The sequence below is a fragment of the Crocodylus siamensis genome, chromosome 3 (assembly GCF_052110815.1).
Source record: "Crocodylus siamensis isolate JL-2025a chromosome 3, ASM5211081v1, whole genome shotgun sequence".
In the NCBI taxonomy this organism is placed as follows: Eukaryota; Metazoa; Chordata; order Crocodylia; family Crocodylidae; genus Crocodylus; species Crocodylus siamensis.
Genome location: NC_143397.1, coordinates 27,048,972 through 27,069,317, shown reverse-complemented (window position 1 = coordinate 27,069,317; position 20,346 = coordinate 27,048,972).

Sequence of the window (20,346 nt, the reverse complement as noted above, 5' to 3'; positions counted from 1 at the left end):
GCGCAGGCTGCGGGCTCCCGTGGTCTGGTAATACAGGCAGGGGCCACATGATACTGGAGCAGCTGGCTGCCATGCAGAGAAGCAAAAAAATCTGCAGCAGGTAGTGGCTTCCAGTTGGGAGGATGGAGTTGGGAGGTGGCTGGAGGTGGGGTGCGGCTGGGACAGGCAGCTGGGAGCAGATATATATCAATTTTCTAAATTTTTAGGGGCCCTGCAGGCTGTATAGAATGTTCTGCTGGGCCAGATGTGGCCCATGGGCTGTATTTTGCCCACCCCTGGGGTAGATCCTATCTTTGGCAGCCCATTTCTAGCTGAAGCCATGCTGCCAAGGCAGAGGGGCCTTCCGGCATAGCAGCTTTCCAGGTTGGCTTCATGTTGTGGGGTTTATCATTGAAGGCAATGATCTGTCTGTTTATCCAGCTACTCTGTCAGATTGGAATTTCAATGTGGTGTTTGAATCAGTGCTGCACTGCTTGCCTCAGCTGGAAGGTGTTCTCTTTGTATTTTCTACTGAGCTGCTCTACTGACTTACTTATTTCAGTCATTTAAAAAGGATGTTTTTCCCCCCCGCCCCCAAATTTCCTCCTAGTAATTCAGATGCTAAAGGCTGTCCCTGCTGTCTTCATGGACCAAACTGTGCAGCTGTCTAATTTTTGTCAGTTTTTGAAACTATTCATATATGTTTAGGTGTGTGATGCAACAATGTGGGGAGTCACAGCAAATTATTGGCCTCTGAGTATTGCATGCAAATAACTCTGCCAAACTCTGTCCAAAACAGTGCTTTCATCACACTGGACCACAGCCTGAGAAATGGAGCAGAGCCGAAACAAAGTGGCTTTGCTCCCAGGACAATGTTTCAAAACACAGCAGAGCTCTGGAAAGGAATCCTCAGTTACCACTTGGAGCTTATTAAACGATCAAGGATAACCACTGTCAAGGGTGAGAGGAGTAGGGAATGATGCTGCTGCTCTCCCCCTGTGAGGTTTGACTTTCATGGATTTTCATTTTAAGAGCTCAGTGGTTATGCTCCATACCTCCCACCAATGCATAAGTGGAGGTAGGCACCAGGGAAGCCAGTGATACATTGGAATAGGGAGCCCCCTTGTGTGACCTTGTCAGTTCATAGCAAAAAGACATTTCCCACTGGGTATGGACTGGGTGGGGGGGTGGTATGTGTGTGTGTGTGGCCTTTTATTTTTCATGTGATTTCCTTTTTGTGTCACTAGTAGAAGAGTTCTAATGTTAACCACAACTCAAGGCTACTATTTAATAATTTGAGGCTACTGGGAAGGACTCTTGGTTCTGCTGTTATCCATGGGGTTGTCATTAATTCCAAAATACAAAAAAAGAAGCAGCATTTAGGAATGCAGCCATTTAGCCTTTTTATATTTATTTATTGTTGGCAATTTAGCACTGTTGAAAACCTTTCTTTATGGTATTTGGACAACCCATGGAGATACAGCTGTGGTACATACAATTGAGGGAGGCAGTTCACTTCATGTTTTATCCAGCAGCTTATATGATTTGTGCAATCCAGTACTGAGAGAAACATGACACACAGAAGAAAACTTGAGCTCAGCTTTGGTTAATAGAAGTCTTTTAGATTAAATAAAAAACATCTGCAAATCTCTTTTTTTTCTTGCCTCTCATTACACGTGACAGAGATTAAAGGCAAGATGCTCTGTGACAGCCAGAGTGAGGCTCTTATATAGATGTGCTGTATGTGTGACAGGCCAAAGGAGCTCTTCTCCACCCCTCACTTTGCCTTGATAAGGGCCAGGCTAGTGGCTGCACATGGGAAATTATATTTCCCTGTGGTTAAGGCTTCCTCAAAGCAGCAGGATAAGGAAGGGGTACAGCTCTATTTTCCTCGCAGATGTCTGGCTATGTGCTCCTCATAAAGGGAGCACATGCCCTTTATACATCTGAGAGCTCAAAGAGGCATCTGCCTAAGGTACTACAGCCTGGTACAGCCATTTATGGGGTGTGCTTAAATGACACAGTTAAACTTTATGGGTCAAATTTTGTCACTCATCATCTTATTGAATTCAGCAGCGGACTGCAGAGTGCTAGAATCAGACTCTAAGGGCTCCTATACACATGCAGGGAGCCTGCTCTGATGCACTGTAATTCCAGTGCATTGGAGCAGACTCAATTAATCGAGTCTACTGGAGCATGGAAATTAACATGGTCCAGCAGCCTCCAGAATCATATGTACCAGTGTCCCTGCATTGAAAAATGGTGGTGGAGCACTTTAAACTAAAGATCCTTTGACGAGCTTTAGTTCAAAGTACCCTGCCCCCATTTTTCAGCACAGGGCCACTGATACACATGATGCTCTGGGTGCTTTTAATTAGCATGACTCTCAGAGCTGTGCTATTTAAAGCACCCTGGCACATCTCTGGAGCACACATATAAATGCCCTAAGGGATTGTGTGAGCCTCTGTCTTCCAGAGACAGCATTTCAGAAGACATAGGAAGTGGGGTGTTTATGAGCTATGCACCACTTGTACACAGCGGAGTAAACTTTATGCAGACCCACAGTGAGTTAACAAGGTGCAGATGCTTGAAGGAGGGTGCAGAAGGGCAACTGGGTAGAACAACAGATCCAAGAAAGGTATCTCAGGCTGGTGTGTGTGTGAGTGTGTGTGTGTGTGTTATCTGTACTCACAGCCGTTGTTTAGACCCTTCAAAAAGCAAAAAAGCCAAGTTCTTGGGCAGAAATTAGTGAATTTCACCCTTTCAACATACAGTGAACATACTTAAAAAGTTCATTCGGTTTCTAGTAATATTAACAGCCATAGATATATTGATGTCCATTTTCAATAGAAAATGTAGTAGTGGAATGGGCTCCCAAGAGAGGTAGTGCTCTCAGGAATGGCTGAGAGAGCCCCACCCCAAAACGCCCGGTATCGTGTCCCTGTGAGATAGGATATATGGATTCAAATCCCTTCATGCAGAAGGGGAAGTGGAGCTGTGTATCCCATAAGCTTTAACTAATAGTAAAAGGGTGGTATATTCCCTTCTTCTTCTTGCAGTGTTTTGTACAAGAACTGACCTAGGAGGCATTTGTTGATATGCCTATTAGGTCAAACCCCACAGGTGGGATAGACAGGAGAAAGGTAGAGCGAGGCCTGATGGAGACTAGTTTGGTGCTAAACTGGTCAACTTTTTCAGAAGTCAAGGAACTTGGGGCACGCCTAGCAGCAGAAATGGGAAATTTTGCTTCTAGGAATTACTGTGCCAAGGACTTCAGGTGCCTCTGAGCTTTAAGGCCTTTGGCATCTAGCTAGGTACTTCGGTGGTACCTAGGAACTAGTTCATAATAAACAAATGGAAATTAATGGAGGTATTTCCAGATTATAATGCTAATCAATACAAGAGTTGCACAATCTGGTTGCGAATAATTACAAGGGTTTGCTCCTTTGCTATGTCAACAGGATGAAGTGGCCTATAATCACTAACAAATTAATGTAAATATAGAGCAACTGTAGCAACTCAGCACCCACAATCAAGATTTCAAAAGAGCTTCAATCTCACTTAGATCCCTAAATAAGTCACATTCTTCAGCACCTGGAAACCTCAGACCTTTGTAAAACTGAGCCACATGTGAAATAGCAGAAGCGGATGAGTGCTGAGCAGTTCTTGTGCCTAAACAGGACCTGAGCCTTTTCAACCTTCTGGCCCTGTTTACAGGTACTGAGAGCTAGCTTGGAAAATCCAGCCATGAGCTCCTTTGAAAATGTGACTTCTCCGTTGCTATGGGGTAAAGAATTACAGAAGACAACAGCCTAGCAGTAAAAAGGCCCTTTGTTGTTTCTTTTTGCTTCTCCCCTTTTCCCTGGCAAATCATTGTTTTATCATCCACTTTCCTACTGGATCCAGGTTGGACACTGGGAACTATATTCTGGGAAAAAGATCCTCTTGGTACCATTATCATCAAAATTGATTTCATTTTTAAGCTGTTTCATAAAGATAAAATAGGCCAGTAGGCCAAACCATGAGGATCTTACTTGGTTGCATAACTCACGGTAGTTTAGTTATGAAGTTATATTAGGTGTCCGAGGTTGGACCAGATTACTAATTTTCCACTTCATAGGTCCGTCCAGAATCACATGAGTTGCAGGGTATTAAAATAAGCTGTTTTTGGAATCATATCCAAAGATATGACTTTAAAGGTTGAACAAGTATGAAGCAGATAGCACTAGAGTGAGAAAAAGGTTTTGTTTTATGATATTCAGGCTAATGCTAACATTTATTCACAGATAAGGTAGTTATGGGCAGCCCCCAAACTGTACAACAGGGAGATCCTTGTGTCATATTTACCCAGACATAAATTATGCAGCTGCTCTTGGCATTGGAAGACAATTTCCAATTAAGCTTGTCATGTATAAGTACGTTTTCACTGCTGATGAATCATTTTACCCTTGAATAATACCAGTACTAGTTTACACTTACACAGTAACTTTCCTTTGGAAGTGTTGAAGCCTCTGCGTGGTGAGTGTTACTCTACAAATTTTACAGGTGGATTAGCTAAAAGATGGATTAGTTTAGATTGGAAGTTGGGTGCCTGAAATTCACTGTGCAAATCCATATTTTAGTACCTGAATTTAATCAGTAAAATATGTAAATTTTGGCTTGAGAGACTTACCCAAGACAAAGCTATGAGTAGAAATCAGAACCCCAGGGTTCCTGAATTTACAAGCAGATATCAAGCATTTTAATAAGTACAGTCAATATTGACTAAATAGCTAAGCCTGGGCCAAAGTTTTTGTTCCACTTACTTGTTCAGTCTCTCTCCTTTGAAGTCTCTGAATTCTGTGTTAAGGTGTATTGATTATTTATTTGGATTTATGTGAAAGTGAAAGGGTGCATTAGCATTTGTAAGGTATCCAGGTTGTAGCTATATTGGTCTAGAGGAAAAAGCAATCAGGGCTCTTGGTAGAGGTGATATCTTTTATTAGATGCTTGAAAGCTTGCAGTTAAAAATTTTGTTTTGCAAAAATCTAGTTGGTCTGTGTGACAATAGGGACTGTACACAGTCCCTAAGTACCCCGGGAATCCTGGCCAACCCCAAATGGGTCAGGCAGGGAACCCTAGGAGAAAAGGGGAACTTACCCGCAGAACAGGGAGAGCCGAAGCCAAGGCAGTGCACAGCACCACTGGTGTGGTTTATAAGCTCCCTGTCAACCAAACTAGGCAGTGCCTGGCTGATGATATCAGCAGTCAGCACCTCCATGAAAAGATTAAAAGGCACTAATAGTGCCGGTGAGGAGAAGGGAACTGCCTCCTGGCCAGCAGAGGCCGGGGCAGAAGATGCATCAGGACACCAAGGCAGGGAGATGATCGGGCCGCAAAAGCCCTGGTAGCATGAGGCAGGGAAGCTCTGACATGCTGAGGGGAAGACGTTCAGGAACCGTCTCCCAGAGAGAGCAAGCAGATGACATAAATCCAAAAGGGTATATTGAGCCTGGTATAGACAGTCCCTTCAGAGCAGAGGCTTTCTCTATTTTTTTTTTTTGGAACCAAATTGGAAGGACAAAATGAAACTCAGCTGCTTTTTAGTGGGTAGAGAATGAAGAAGTACATTTCTCTCAAGAGACAGTTTTTCCTGAATATCATGTACAAGAGGGAAAAAATACCTGGCAGAATATTTGCGTGTGATTTGTCATGGATTTTTCAGAAAAGAACATGAACTTGGAAACAGAAACAGCTGTTGACAATATGCTGGCAAAAATGTTCTCCAGCAAATGTATAATTAAAGATATGGATTTCATAGAAAAATCCTGTTAAACCGAGTCTCCAATGTGATCCTTCTGCAGCTCAAGAAGATCTGTTACATAAATCCCCTGAAAAATCAGGACTTAGTTAAGTTGGGACACAAGGATTCCTGGTAGGCTATTGTACATCTTTTCAGATCAGTACATCATAAAAGCCCCTCAACCCATTTCCCCTAATTATTATTATTTTTCTTTTAAGCCATACCCAGGAAATAGCATATTAAGATCTCAGCAAGTCAAATACATAAAAAGCATCTAGGAACCAAAAATACAGGATTAATAAGACATGCTGTGCCAACTCTGTGCTGTTACATATGGATAATAATTACATTTTGATTGAAGACGTGAAACTAGTATTTGTCCTATTGATTTTTTTCAGCCTTTAAGTCATGACTTTATGTTTACTTCTTGTTTTACTCCTGTTGTGAGGTTATCTCTGAAAATACGAATACACAGAGAGTCCAAACACATTTAAAGCAATGCCCATTCATAAAATAGTTCAGTTAATGAAACATATATTAAATGAACACTTTCATCCATAATATATCCAGTTGTTGACTTATTTCTTTTTTTCCCATTCACTAAAAAAATCTCTTTCTTTCAGTTTCTGATGCTCTTAGTTGTACCACTCAGCATACAGATTGGCAGCATATCCTGAGTCCAGGTAACTGAACTGTCTGGCTAACAGGGCTAGGGACAGACATTAAAAAAGCCCAAGCCTAAATTGATTCAATCTTAGTCTAACCTGCAAAGATTAAACTGATTTGCAAGTGGATAGACATTCACTTTTGAATCAAGAAATGCAGGCACATGCCTGCAGTGGCTTAGGCTGGAAGCTGAGGGGTGTTACAGCAAGCTCTCCCTTCCCTTTCACACTGCTGAGCTGAGATTGGGGCAGGGGGAAGTATGGCCAGGCCTCAGCAAGATGCTATGATTAGTGAGGGGTTTAAACCCCCACCCTGACCTGCACAGTCCCCAGCTAGGGTGTGCCCTCCCACCCCTCAGGTTCAAGGAGGGTTGCCAGATCCTGGCCCCTGGCTAACACTCTGAGGCAAAGCAGGGGTGGGGGGAAGTGAGGACTACTTGTGTGGTGTACATACATCTGTTGATGATACTGAGCTTTTCAACATCCCCCTCTCTGCTTCTTCATATTGTCTGCAGCAAACTGACAGGCACTGCACTGGTTGCAAATCAGGCCACTTCTCACACTTTTCTCAGTCCCCTGTTGAACACTGACAGATTGCAAACTTTGAAGCAAGCCAGCAAGCAGCTTATCAAAACACAAAGCTTATCAGCCCATCAAGAAAACAAACGCCCCTCTCATTAGTTCAAGCTCTTCTTAAATAGCTTTTTCCAAGGCTGAGAGAAGACATTACCAGCTGACTTGTTGATTAGTTCCAAAAAGCCCTAAGCAGACACCATTTTGTCTGCCTTTGTTCCAGTGAAATTGGAAACACACACAGAGACATCTCTCAGTATTAGCTAGCATGGGGGTGGCTCAGCCAGATGCTGCGGGGATTCCTGCTGTGGGAGAGGAGAGGGAAGGATCCCTGCCTGAGCAGCAAACGAAGGGAGGGTGGAGCAGGGGAAAGCTACTATGCCTGTAGTCCCCCACCCACTTCTCAGCCAGCTGGAGCTCCACCTAGGGAAGAGAGAGTTGAGACCAGCTCTGCTCTCTGGAGCAGACAGCCCAGCCCAGCCCAAGGCTGAAAAGTATTCTGGGATGCTAGGGGACTCTGATTTAACTTAAATCAGGAAGGGGTTCTGGGAAAGAAGTTCCATAAATTGGTTTGACCCAAATCAGTTAAATCTGATACTACATTTGAACTAGGTTTATCTTAAACCAGTTTTGGCCGTTTTGAAATTGATTTATGTGTACTGAACTTATGTTCTGTTACAGGTTTAAACTAGTTTCTGATCACTTTAACTGGTTTATGTGTAACTTTTGTCCCTAGACCAGTTGTTTGGATATTTGAATCACCATTGTGTATGCAGTTTTTACATTACTATATTAACAATGGGCCAAATTCTGCTGGTAGTTACTTTGACATCATCCTGGATAGACTTTGATAAATTCAATGAAAAAATTCTTGACTTACAAAAGGATAAATGAGAATGGAAACTTTCCTTAAGATAGAATTGGAGAAAAGGAAAATCATCAATAACTAATTTCAGTTGTTACCACAGTATTTCTTGTTAGGATAGCTTTCCTATCCAATCTTTATGGTGTTTGCAAAAAAAGACTAAATTCCTGCATTGTATCAGAACAGGCAAATCAAAAACGAGTAAGATGTACCTCTTGACATTCATTTTTAAAAACAGAACTCTTTATGATATAAACTAATGTTTCTGTTTCATAAACTATTAGCCTATTCTTCCCCTGCTTCTTTCTGAGTCCTGTCAGTTTTAATGAGATTACTTATCCTGTGCAAGCAAATGTGGATATGCTTTTTATTTTTCTTAGACTAATATAAAACAAACACAGGTGTATTTAGCTATATGGGTCTGATTCTCATTATGCCCTTATGCTGTCTTGGTCATATAAAAGGGCTTTGAAATGAGCAATGCAAAGGGGAATTAGTTTAAATGAAAATAAGACATTGAACCAGCAAACCAGACCCTCAACCAATGTACATCAGCATGACTTCAACTATGCTGATTTTTTAACAGTTGAGGATCCAGCTTCTAATTCCTAGCACTTATTTAATATTTTCCCATTGACTTTAATGAGGGTTTTAGCTAGGCAAAGAGTTTAAACAAGGGCACTGAGCTTTGTTCATGTTTCAGCCCTTTGTGTTTTCTGATATTTTGTGCTTTATTGATAATAGATTTATGCATGCATCTCAATATTTTCAAAAGCAACTATTACCTTTGGACTGTCCACCTGAGATTTTGTCCTCTGCTTACCACTCTCAGAAAATCAGGTTCCTTTCATGTAGTTCAAGTTGGGTACTTCAAATGCAAAGGTGCCCAGACCTCTGTTGAAAATCAGGTGTTTAAATGATTTTTTTCTTTGAAAAATTCTCATTGAAATAATTAAATGGTAAATGATTCTGCAACATTCCATTTAAATCTTCAATTTCAGGTGAAAGAATCACAGTATATCATTGAAATGGAGATGACAGGAATGAAAGACAAACTAATGTTCTACTGGGCTCACCACATGCTAGATGCTATAGAAGAGATTGATCCCTAACATCCGATTCAATACTTATTCTTCGCAACTGATTGCTCTGAAGTTTGGGGGGATTTTTTTGTGGACTTCAGTAAGCACTGGGTAAACCCTCCTTGATGCTACTGTGATCCCCCTTGACTTCAACAAAGCTTTAGAGAGGTAGCTGAAAACAGATTTTTATCTTATTTCTCTTATAAGATAAGATTTGCTATTTTTGAAGATGTCTTTACAAACTATCCCAGGAACTGAATTTCAAAAACTTATTTAGAAAGATTTTAAAAAATACTTCATCTAGCACTGAGATGTTTTTATTCAAGTTATGAATAATGACAAGCTGTGACTCAAATTAAATGAATTATTAAGCATGTATCATAATCAGGGATCCTGGCTTTCTCTGTTTAAAAATCACAAATTCTCTGATAAAAAATTGCCTATTCTCTGATTGAAAACTCCAAAATCCATGTTTTTCCATGATTAAAATGAAACATTGGTATATATATATATCGGTATTAGTTGAATGCAATATTTTATTGATATATTTAAAAATGTAAAGCAATTTGGAAGACTACTCGTGCCTCAATCACTATAATAAAATAAATTATAAATATGTTGGCATTTGATTTTGGAGTCCTTATCATGGAAATTAGAGCTCCCCCTGCCCCCTTCACTCACCAGGATGTGGTTCCAGCTGTGGCTGTCCCTCTCCCGCACTGCTTGGTGGAGCTGAGCAGCCCTGATATGCTGGTGCCTTGCCCATGACATTGCCCTTCACTCCAGACCCACAGCTCCCCAGACCTGCTGGCAGAGGTGGATTAAGATTTATTGGGGCCCTGAGCAAACACAAAAATGCGGGAGCTAGGCTGCTGTGGGAGGAGAGGCCCCTTCCCTCCGGTGCTGTTGTTGCCAAGGGCGGGACAGGCCTCTGTGCCTACAGGGGAGGCTGCGTGGACCTGTCTGGGCTGGGTGTTGGGGGGCACATGCCTGCCTTTCCCCCCTGCTCCCCACCCCGCCTACCATGGCAGGAGCAGAGTGGGGTGAAGCTCTGCAGCCTTTGCCTTGTGGGTGCTCTCACTCTCTGCCATATGCGTGCACACACACACACACACACACACCCTCATTCACTTCCTGCCATGAACAGACACACACACGACCTTCCCCCTCCTCCTGTCCTCCTTGGCTGATCCCTCTGAGGATGCTTCTCCTCCCCACTGCACCGCACCCCCAGCTCTAAGGCTTCCCTGCCAGTGCATGGAGGCAGCAGGGAGCAGAGCCCAGAACGCAGGGGTGATTGCTCTGGGTCCCCTAGTCCCAGCCCTGGCGCCGCTCCCTTCCTCACTGTGGGGGCCTCAATCTGCCCCCCCATGGCCCTTCCCCCTGCAAAAGACTTACCTGCAGCTCACTGTCTTGCTGTGCTCCTGGCCATGTCCCAAGCAGGACCCCTTGCAGGCTAAACTGCTGCCTACCTGCAAGGGGAAACCTGCCATTTCCAAGGAAACCCAGGCATGGGGTGGGAAAACCCAGTCATCTGGAGGTCCCTGATTGGCAGGGGCCCCTGGGCACAGGTCCCGCTGGCCCACATGTTAATCTGCCTATACTTGCTGGTGCCCCTCACTCCTCATTCATAGCCCTCTGGGCCTGCTGATACCCCTCACCCTTCACTTACAGCCCCATGCCCCCCTGGCCTTGCCGGGGGGGGGGCAACTACCTGGCCTATGGGCCAGGGATCTATGATCACAGTCCCCTGCCCCTCGCAGCAGCATCCGAACCCTGGCTGCAGCCTGTGCGAGGCAATGGCTGCTGTGATGTAGTGGAGCATGGCTCCCCCTACTTTGTTAGCAGCACAGCCAGAGTGGAGGCCATCAGTGGGGCTGGAGGTGGGGGTGTGAATGCAGTCTGTCCAGTGAGGGCTTAGGCTCCCTACCCTGCTGCCTTCCCCCTGGGGCCTCCGTGGCCCAGTGGGTGGGACCTGGCACCACAGGGCAGAATGGGACTGGGCAGGAAAGCTTCGTACTGCTGCCACAAGCCGTCCACCACCATATTGAAGCACCTCCATCCCACCCGGCAGAAGCATGGGGCACAACTCCCTGCCGCCACCCCTGCTACTGCCAGGTGAGCAGGGGGCGCTTTACCATGGTGGTGTGGGGTTTTCAGTGGCAGTAATGAGCTTTCCCACCCAGTCCTGCTCTGCCCTGCCATGCCAGGTTCCCCTCTCTGGGCCACTGAGGCCCCAGAGGGAAGGCAGCAGGGTGGGCAGCCCTGAGCTTGGAGCAGCCAGCTCACATCTGTCCCCACCTCATGCACAGATCTGGGGGGCATGTGCCCCCATGCTTCCCTCTAGAGTGCATGCAGCGGGCGGAAGCCAGCCTCCCCAAGGCCCCTTGATGAGCTGCCCATGGCCCTGTCCCACTCTCCACCTCAGCCCTGCAGTTCTGCATCAAGCCCCATCCATTGCCCAGGCTGGGCAGCACCCCCAGTCCCAGTTCCACCCTTCCCAGCTGCTCCCTTCCTCCATTCCTCACTATGGGGGGGCCTCAATTTCACCCCGCCCCCTTTGCCAGACTTACCTGTGGGGAGCTGCTCTCCAGGCTGCCTGTCGGTCATGTACATATATGCACGTGCAGATGCACATGCCCCGCCCCCTGCTGATAGCCCTCCTACTGCTCCCCCCACCTCCTTGCAGGCTGGAACTCTGACATCCTGCAAGGGGAACCCACTGTTTCTCATGTCTTTCTCCTTTAAAAGGAGGAAAATCCAGATACTACCACATTTTTCCACAGTGAACAGAAAACCCGAATCCCTGATCATAATTAAACTATATTATACTAAAGAGTGGGGAAATCTATGATGTCTTTAATACCACTGTGTAGCAATTGTTGGCAAAAGCTGGCTTTTTAATTGTGCCTTGACATTGTTGTAATGTGCTGAAAAAATATTTAAAGGCAGTGAAATAATACAATAGTTTAGATATGAGTATCTCATTTGTTTACATTGCCATGAAGTCAGGGGCTAATTATTTTTTGCCAGCATAGTGGAATTTTTTTTCCACACAGCAAAATTGTTGAATAAAAAGATGAGGCATATATAAGAGCTTTAGTTCATAAAGGGATAGAGGCAATCAGCTGTGCCTTGTGCTCCAGAATGTTGCCAGGTATCCTTCAGATGGCAACTAAATCCTTTGGGAAAAGGATTTAAATCTAAATTTGCAAAAGTACAGATCTACCCTACCTTTTTCCCGGCTTTAGATTACCACAGCTAACTACCTTTCCCTTGAAAGATTAACCAATTGCATTCTACCCTTGCTGTTCTTCCTTGCTTCATTTGTACTCTGGGCTCCAGCTGGATTTTGGTTTCTCTTGCAGCAACTGAGGTTGAAAAGTAAACCACGTGACCTACTTAAAAATCAGGATATTATGGAGAAGGAAAGCAATTTTACAGGGATGAAATTGTTTAGATGTAGCAATAAATTAGAAACAGTTTGCCACTTCAGATTAAAAAGCTTTTGCAAGCTCTGTGATAAGAACTATTATAATGCAGGGCTGTGGTGTTTTCTACCAATTTTGGAAACAGTCTGCATGCACTCCAGAGCATTTATAGAGCTGAGCAAACAATCTGTGATGAAGCTAACTATCTCCTGGTTTTAGCTGCCTTTCCTCTTGTTGAATGGTCAGAACCCATTGCCATTACACTTGCTATTCTCTTCTCACTGAAGTTTCAACAAGTAACTTTGTTTATATCAATAAGAAGAAGAGAATCAAGTGCCACTTACATGGACACTTGGCACATGTGCATGAGATGCTACTGTGCAGTGGCTAGTGTGCATTTATTTAGTACTTGTATAACCAAGTACTCAATCAATAAATGCACAGGAACTGGAGTTAATGCACAGTAATGCTGGAAAACATATTTTAAATGATGCTACTGTGCAATAGTGTAATACTATTGTGCAGTAGCGTATTAGCACTCTTAATGTAATATTTGGCTACTGTGCAGTCAGCATCACATGTAGACATACTCTCTGGTTCCTATTATATCTTGGCCCTTGCACTCTTGATCTTGGTTAGTAATGTTATTTTACACCCATTTTAAGGCCTCCTTATACTATTAGAATGGCCCTAAGAGATTGTAGTGCAATGAAGAATTAAGTTTCTTAGTAATTTTGTTTTAAGAAATGTATTTACAGGGTTTAATCTAAGGAATAGTTAGACATTATTGAACTAAACTAATTCTTCATGTTATGGCAGTGACTTCAATATAGTTTCACTGGGAATAGTTCTGACTCATTTATAGGCTTAAACCTCCAGTCTTTACACACATGACCCTATTTAAGTATTACTACTATTGCTGCTGCTGCATCTATTGAATTAAGCTGTTGCTGGAAGTATTTATTTAAAATTCTTTAATCCATTTAAAGTATTATTTACTGTGTAATAAGGGTTACAATACTTAAAATATGACACATCATCTTCTAGCCACAGTGTACCTAGTTATCAACAGGTATTTGGAAGGAATCCAGTGATGACACATGGCAACTGTAATCAAGTGGTTCATTAATTTTTTAAGTTTGTATTAGTTAATAAACTTGACCATGTGTTTCTCCTAATGTCAGCAGCAGAAATCCTTTGAAAAGGTTTGGGCTACTATTAAGATTCTTACAAAACTTGGTAGGTGTCCATGGCCACAGTATGTACTGCATGGACTCTGTACAAAGAGTTTGTTCAAAGGGGATTTTGCCCGTTTCGTCTAATTTTGTTTCCTTTTTTATGTCATGGGGATAATTGCTTTGCTAGTTCCTCCAAGCTTCTTGCAAACCTTATAATGACTGGGCCATATTTGAGGTTACACTTCTATGTAGACTGTAGCTGTTATTTACCGGGGCATTGCAAGGAAACCAGCTGTAACTTATAATTATCACACCAGTTGCAAAAGTTCAAGTATTTCATTGTGTGTCACGCCAAGAATTTGACCACTTGTGGGCCCCATGGTGTGTCCTCAAGACTGTGCAGACAGGGACCCTTCTCTGCATGGCTCTCTCCACCTTGTGTGGGAATACAATCTGCAGAGGAGCCATAGTTTCATAGTTTGTAGGGTCGGAAGGGACCTGAGCAGATCATCTAGTCCATGGGGTGGGGCCTTGCAACCTGCTGTCATGGGGTGGGGCCAGAACAGCTTCAGAGATGGAGATCATCTGGAAAGAGCTTCTTGTCTTCCAGGGTCAATAGGTTTGTGGGGGAACTCTGGCGTATTCCAAGCACTGGGGAAACACACTTTCTCAATGGGACCACAAGGAGAGATTGCTGAGGTTTCCTTTTTCCCTTTATAACTCTCTGATGGGGTTTCCCTCAGAAAAAGGGAACAGGCCCTAAAGTACTACCATTTCTGTACAATGTTGCAAAAAGGTTATTTTATGCAATGATAAATAACATCACAAAGATGGACATCTGGTTGTTTTATAACAAACACCAATGGATGCACAACATCACAACTACTATAACCATCAGCCTATAACACTATATCAGAAAATAAGATGCTGTAAACAGTGGTCAAAGAATTAAACAATATTTCACAACCCCCCTCTCCCATTTTGTAAAACATGTGGTAATAATGAACAATTATTCAGTGGAGCAACAGTGGAGCTTATCTGGATTCTATCTTTCGCTAACAACTCTAAATCAGGCGTTCTGGATTTTTTTTCCCATTTGTAATCCATGTGTATTTAAATATTTGGCTGTTGATAACTATGTTATCAAAACATCCTAGTGTTTATCCCAGCCATCTTCTATGCAGCTTCTTCAATTTTTTTTGTTTTCGCTTTTAAGGACTGATCTTGCTCCTACTGAAGTCAGAGACATTGGGCTTTAAAGGATGTTTCACAACAATATTTATTTTATATTTGAGGTTTCAGGGAGGGTAACCAATGGTAGTTCTGGGCCCCAATCCTGAAAATCTTTCCTCATGTGAATGGTTTTATTGACGTCAGTGGGTCTGCTCATGGCAGTGAGGATTGCTCATAATAGTACTAGTTAGCAGGTTCAGGATCAAAATGGCTGATTGTATCAAGTGCTGGGGAGCATGCACTTCAGGAAAAAGAGTTTGCAAGAAGATCCTATTGCTATTTACTGAGTTCAGCTCCTTGCAGCTTCTCCACAGACATGTTGTGTTGATTTTATTCCACTGAAATTCTGAAATATATTTTTAAGTTATAATGTATCATTCTTATTTCATTTGGATTTTTTTAATGAAAATGGTTTTTTGTTGTTAAACTTTTCTGAGAAAAAACCCTGCTTTTTTTCAGTCAGATTTTATACACATTTCTTCACTTCACTGGCCAAATTTGTATGTTCAATGGAAATATAGCTATATTTGGTGTTGGTGGCGGCAATCCCTCTATTCAAGGATGATCTTTACCACACCTCATTGATTGGTCTTGAGGTGACTTAAGAGTCCACTCCTTGAGCCATGGTGTGGGGTTTTAAAGAATTCAGCCCTGACCTAATCCTACTTTCGCTGAATGGCAGAGCAGACCTAGACTAACACTGGCCATTTAAAAACAATTGCTTATAGTATTCTTCACTGGACATCAGCATCTTATCTGGAGACAGTTATATTATTAGGGTACAATACAAGTGTAGATAAAAAATATACTCCTGACAAGAGTTTACAACACAAGAACTGGGATTTGAAACAGAGAAAAAACTAACTTTAAGGGGGCCTGGATTTGGCAATAAAATTAATTTAGAGTTGGCTGTTGAGAATCATGACCTAGATGTAAAGTAAAATTAGCCATACAAAATTCCTCCACTCTGGTATTGTCGGGTTGACAGAAATACTGTATTTATTCACATTGTTTACAGTTAGCAACCATTTCTTTAGTTCTCATCAAAATAAAACATCCTGTTCTTTCACATCCTTTCTTAAGTGGAGTTTTACTTAATCTTTTCCAGAAGGCACTTTTCGACTGTCATGTTTTGGATGTATCATTTTTTTTCAGGGGCAGGACAGTTTCATTTTTCTTTGGAATAATTTGAATAACTCAAATCCCAAATCTGCCTAGCTTTAAATTATAAATGCTTTAATTATTGCTCTCAGAACTGTAATAATTTAAATAGCATTTGAGATAGCTGATGGTGGCACTCACAAGGAGACCTCTCCAGCTTCGGCAAAGGCAGCTTCTGGTACGTATAGGTCCTTGCAACACTGGCAGTTGACAGGAAGCTTTCACCACTTCAGTCTTTGATTCTGTTTTGAAATTGATTTGCCTGCCTTTCTAGCACGGTCAAACAAAACCAGAGTCATACCGTATCTGTTAGCTTAGGACTTTTATGAATGCTGTAGTAAACTTTTTCTCACAGAAGGAATGCTAGTAATTAGAAACATAAGGCATGAACAATCCTTACCAGTAAAGTGGTTAGGTGGAACCGCATTGTGGTACATGTTCTTGTCCAAAAAGAAAAGAATGAAGAAAATCCTTGCTCTGTTTTCATTTTTCTGCTGCCAGCACCATTTCATATGGGGGCAAAATGCCAGTGAAAATACAAGCTTTTGAAAATCCCTCAGTTGTAGGGCAGATTGCACAGAGATGGAATTACATTATTTCATAATAGTGGATCTTCAGATCCATTCAGAGCATTGTTTAAAACCTTTGACACAGGTGAACAGTAAACATAAAGCAGAAAGAAAAGAAGAGGAAATACAACAAGGAGGGAAATATTCAGACTGAAGATGAGAGCAAATGGGAAATTTCCCTGTTGTGGGCACAATTCACCTTTTCTCTGGCTACTGCTAAGCCAGCCTTGCTGTCAGCTCCTGGCTCAGAAATATTGTACTCATGTACACCTTTTTACTTTGGCTTGCTTCAGGTTATACCAAATTATTTTGTACAGTTTCCTAGAAGGAAGATGTTCCTGAGCCTTCCTATGAGGCTATTGTTTTTTTCCACTCTGCAAACAGCTATAGCGAGGTTGCATCCCACATGAACAAAATCCACCATAAGCTTTATAGTTTCTGGATTTCTGATATCGAGACCTTCCTAGTTATCGTACTTGAGGTACTTGTTAGTTTTGGGGCATTTACTACATGAGATGTTTACTGTGCAGTTGACTAAATAGCTGCTCAGTAAACATTTTGGCATTTACACATTCACCCATCTTAGCCTGGAGTAAATTAATTTACTCTGCAGCAGGAGAGTACATGTAAATACATGTACTCTCCTGCTGCAGAGTAAAAAATGGCAGCAGCACACTTGTAGATGCTGGAGGAGCTGGCTCAGGTGCAAGGGTTCTTCAGTGAGGGGGCTGTCTGCCAGCTAGCCCTGCACTGAAGCACCCTTATGCCCCAGCCAGTCCCTCTGCAACACAGTGAGCTGGAAAGAGCAGCTGTGGGCTGGCAGGCTGACCCCTCAGGCCTCCTTCCAGCTGGGGCTGCTCTGACCTGGCTCAATGTGCTGTGTTTCTGAGCACACAGGCAGATGTGTGCCCAGCAGCAATAATTGTGGAGCTTATTGCTGTGCATTAATAGGCGTGTGTGGACACACCCTTAGAGTTTATTAAACCCATTCAGTATACTCAGCTTTAAAGTTGGTGCCTATGGAAATGGCTGTATATACACGTGGTAATCAACCAGGATAGTGCCAGTACAATCCTTGCACAGGTATGTAGCATTTGCAAAAATGAAGTTTATTCCTTTTTTTCAGAAGTTCTGAGCTAGCTCCAGCCATGCAGAAGACAGCAGAGCTACACTGTGTTTACACTAGTTGACTGGCTGGCCTGATGACTTTATACCTTTTGGAATGGTTATGCCACCTCTGCACAGCTTTATTTTGGGGATGGCCATAAAACTATGACACCAGCTTCCTCCACTGGTCCAAAGTACGTCAGATAACAAGGCCCTTTGGGGACACATGTGACCTGTTTTCCCATTCTATTTTTATTATCTCTTGTGATGTCATTTAGCAAATAAAAGGGCTACCACATCACCACTCACTCAGATCAGTGTCACAGAAAACAAGATTACCAGTCAGAAGGGAGTAATATAGGAGGTAGAAAGGAACAGTTGCATCACTCAAGACCTGAGGGTCTTTCTGCCTTGGCTGACATTTCATTTGTCATTTTTCTATAACAGCTTAATTTAGCAGCATGGCTGCCAGAACCTGATATGTTATAAACTGGTAGTAAACTAAATGAACACAAGGCGTAATGCTGGATCTTTGTTACTTCTCCAGTTAGAGATATAGTTGTTTCAAGGTTATGCTACCAAACACCCACAACAGCTTTCTGTTAAAAACCTTGGGCATGCATTTGCAAGGAAGAGGTTTAAGGTGCTGGAGAATTTATTCAACTCCCTTTTCTAAAATGGGAGAAATGCAGAATCACATGGGAAAGAAACTGTTATTAGATGGATTGGCTGGAAATGTTTACATTTATGTTTCTCAAAGCAAAATATTCAAATTGTTGTAATTGAAATAGGGGGTGAGGGCAAAAGCCTTGCTGAGAATCTGAGGTCTTTTCAGCTGGGAAGTGATTTATCAGGTGTCTGACATTTCTAACAGATGATCCAGTCCAAAATGGTTGCTCTGAAGTGTTTTTTTATGAGTCTTAGGAATAAGTGTTCACAGGCAATAGCCAAGTAGGGAGTTCATCTCAGTCCTTCTTTTGATACAGCAGCAGAATTTTATTATGGCCAACAGAGACTGTCCTTTCCTATGAAGCACAAGAAAATGCTAACAACATTGTATTGTAAACAGGGAGGGAGGGGCAATATCATTGGGCAAGGATACTTTCAGTAAGTGGACTGTCTAGAAATGTTTTGCAAGCCATATTTTTGAAAGCAGAGTTTTTGAGTTGTGGAATTTAAGCTATGGGATTTGGATTAAATCTTTTCTGAGGACCCTGGAGTGTTTTCACCTGGGGTGCCTTTAACCCTAAATCCTGTCCCTCTTTTGGGTTTAGACACTTTCATCCATTTGGAATCCACAAACCATGGTCCTCTTACGGTACAACCTTTTTTTTTTTACAGAAGGGTTTTAAGGGTGCAGCATGGGGGCTGCAGGGCCCAGAGCCCCAATAGGGGTGGAGCATGGGGGCCACAGGGTCCAGATACCATGTCTAGAACAGTGGGCCTTGGCTAAGGGACCAGCCAGAGTAGAGGGGCAGAAGCCAGGAAGGCTGAAAACCCAACAAGGGAACAAAGGCCTTAGGTGGCCTGGTAACTTAGGGGCAAGGGTCCCATCTGATTGTTGACACAAAACATCTGCAAGGCATGGATGTGGTATGTGGGGTGGTTTGAAGCCATATATTTAGCCTTTAAAATTACGCGTGCCCTTGGGGGCTTGATCGGGCTGAGCGGTCCTATTGAGTTCAGGCTGTAAACTGAGTCTAACAGGGTCTAGGAAGGATCTGCTGGTAGCTGGAAGTGACAAAGTCTTGCCCTAAAACCCATGCGCAGCCTCTCTTCCTTATTATCTTAATAAGATCAAGGCATGGCAGTGAAGCAGCCAAGGGAGGGCATTTAGAGAATGATCTGGGCAGGAGCCATATAGTCACCAGGGGGTACTGCAGCTGCCACTGTTACAGTTGTTACACTGCCCGATCCTGTTACAATTACCTACCACAGTGTTGGTAGGTACCTCTAGAATGGAATCACAAGAACTAATTGTTATATGAATAGTAAATAATTAGCTTTTATTTTTTGGTATATATGATTAAGTACAGTGATATAAGATTTTTTCCTGGGTTCTTGCAAAATGGTTTCTTGCTGTTGCAAGTATTGTTTTTTTCATTTTGGTCACATTATTAATTCTAGTTATCATGTTCTGTTTTGCCAGATTATGAAGTATAGCATGTAGCCTTGTCTTGACTATCAGTAAATGCATATGTTTTCCTTTCTCTGTATGTTAATTGTTTGATGCATTTCCATTGATGCTGTTTTAGTGATAGAAAGCATATAAGTACTTAGATTTTGCTGTTCGTGGGAGTTGCCGGAACTCTTCTAAGTTCACTTTGAAACAAGTTCACAAACTGTATGTGGGAGAAAAATCTCTTAAATTTGTTATATTCGAAAAGAGTGAATGACGGAATGGGTCATAGGATCAAAAAATATAGACAAGATTTGGGTTTGAAAAACAAGTCTCTCTTACAGTGTTTACACATAGAAATAAACATTATGGCCTAGATCTTGAGAACTGGATGGATTGCATCTGCTACGATTTTTTTATTGCAATAGTCTTGTGGCCACATGGCTTGTGCTTGGCACAAGGTAGAGTGAGCTGAAGCCTGATTTGTTTTATACCTGGCTGCCTAGTGGGCTTTATGAGATGATTCAAAAGCGAGGAATCACCCCTCCATTCTCCAGCCACGCCCCAATGGACACTACCACAAAACTACCTAAACAACCTTA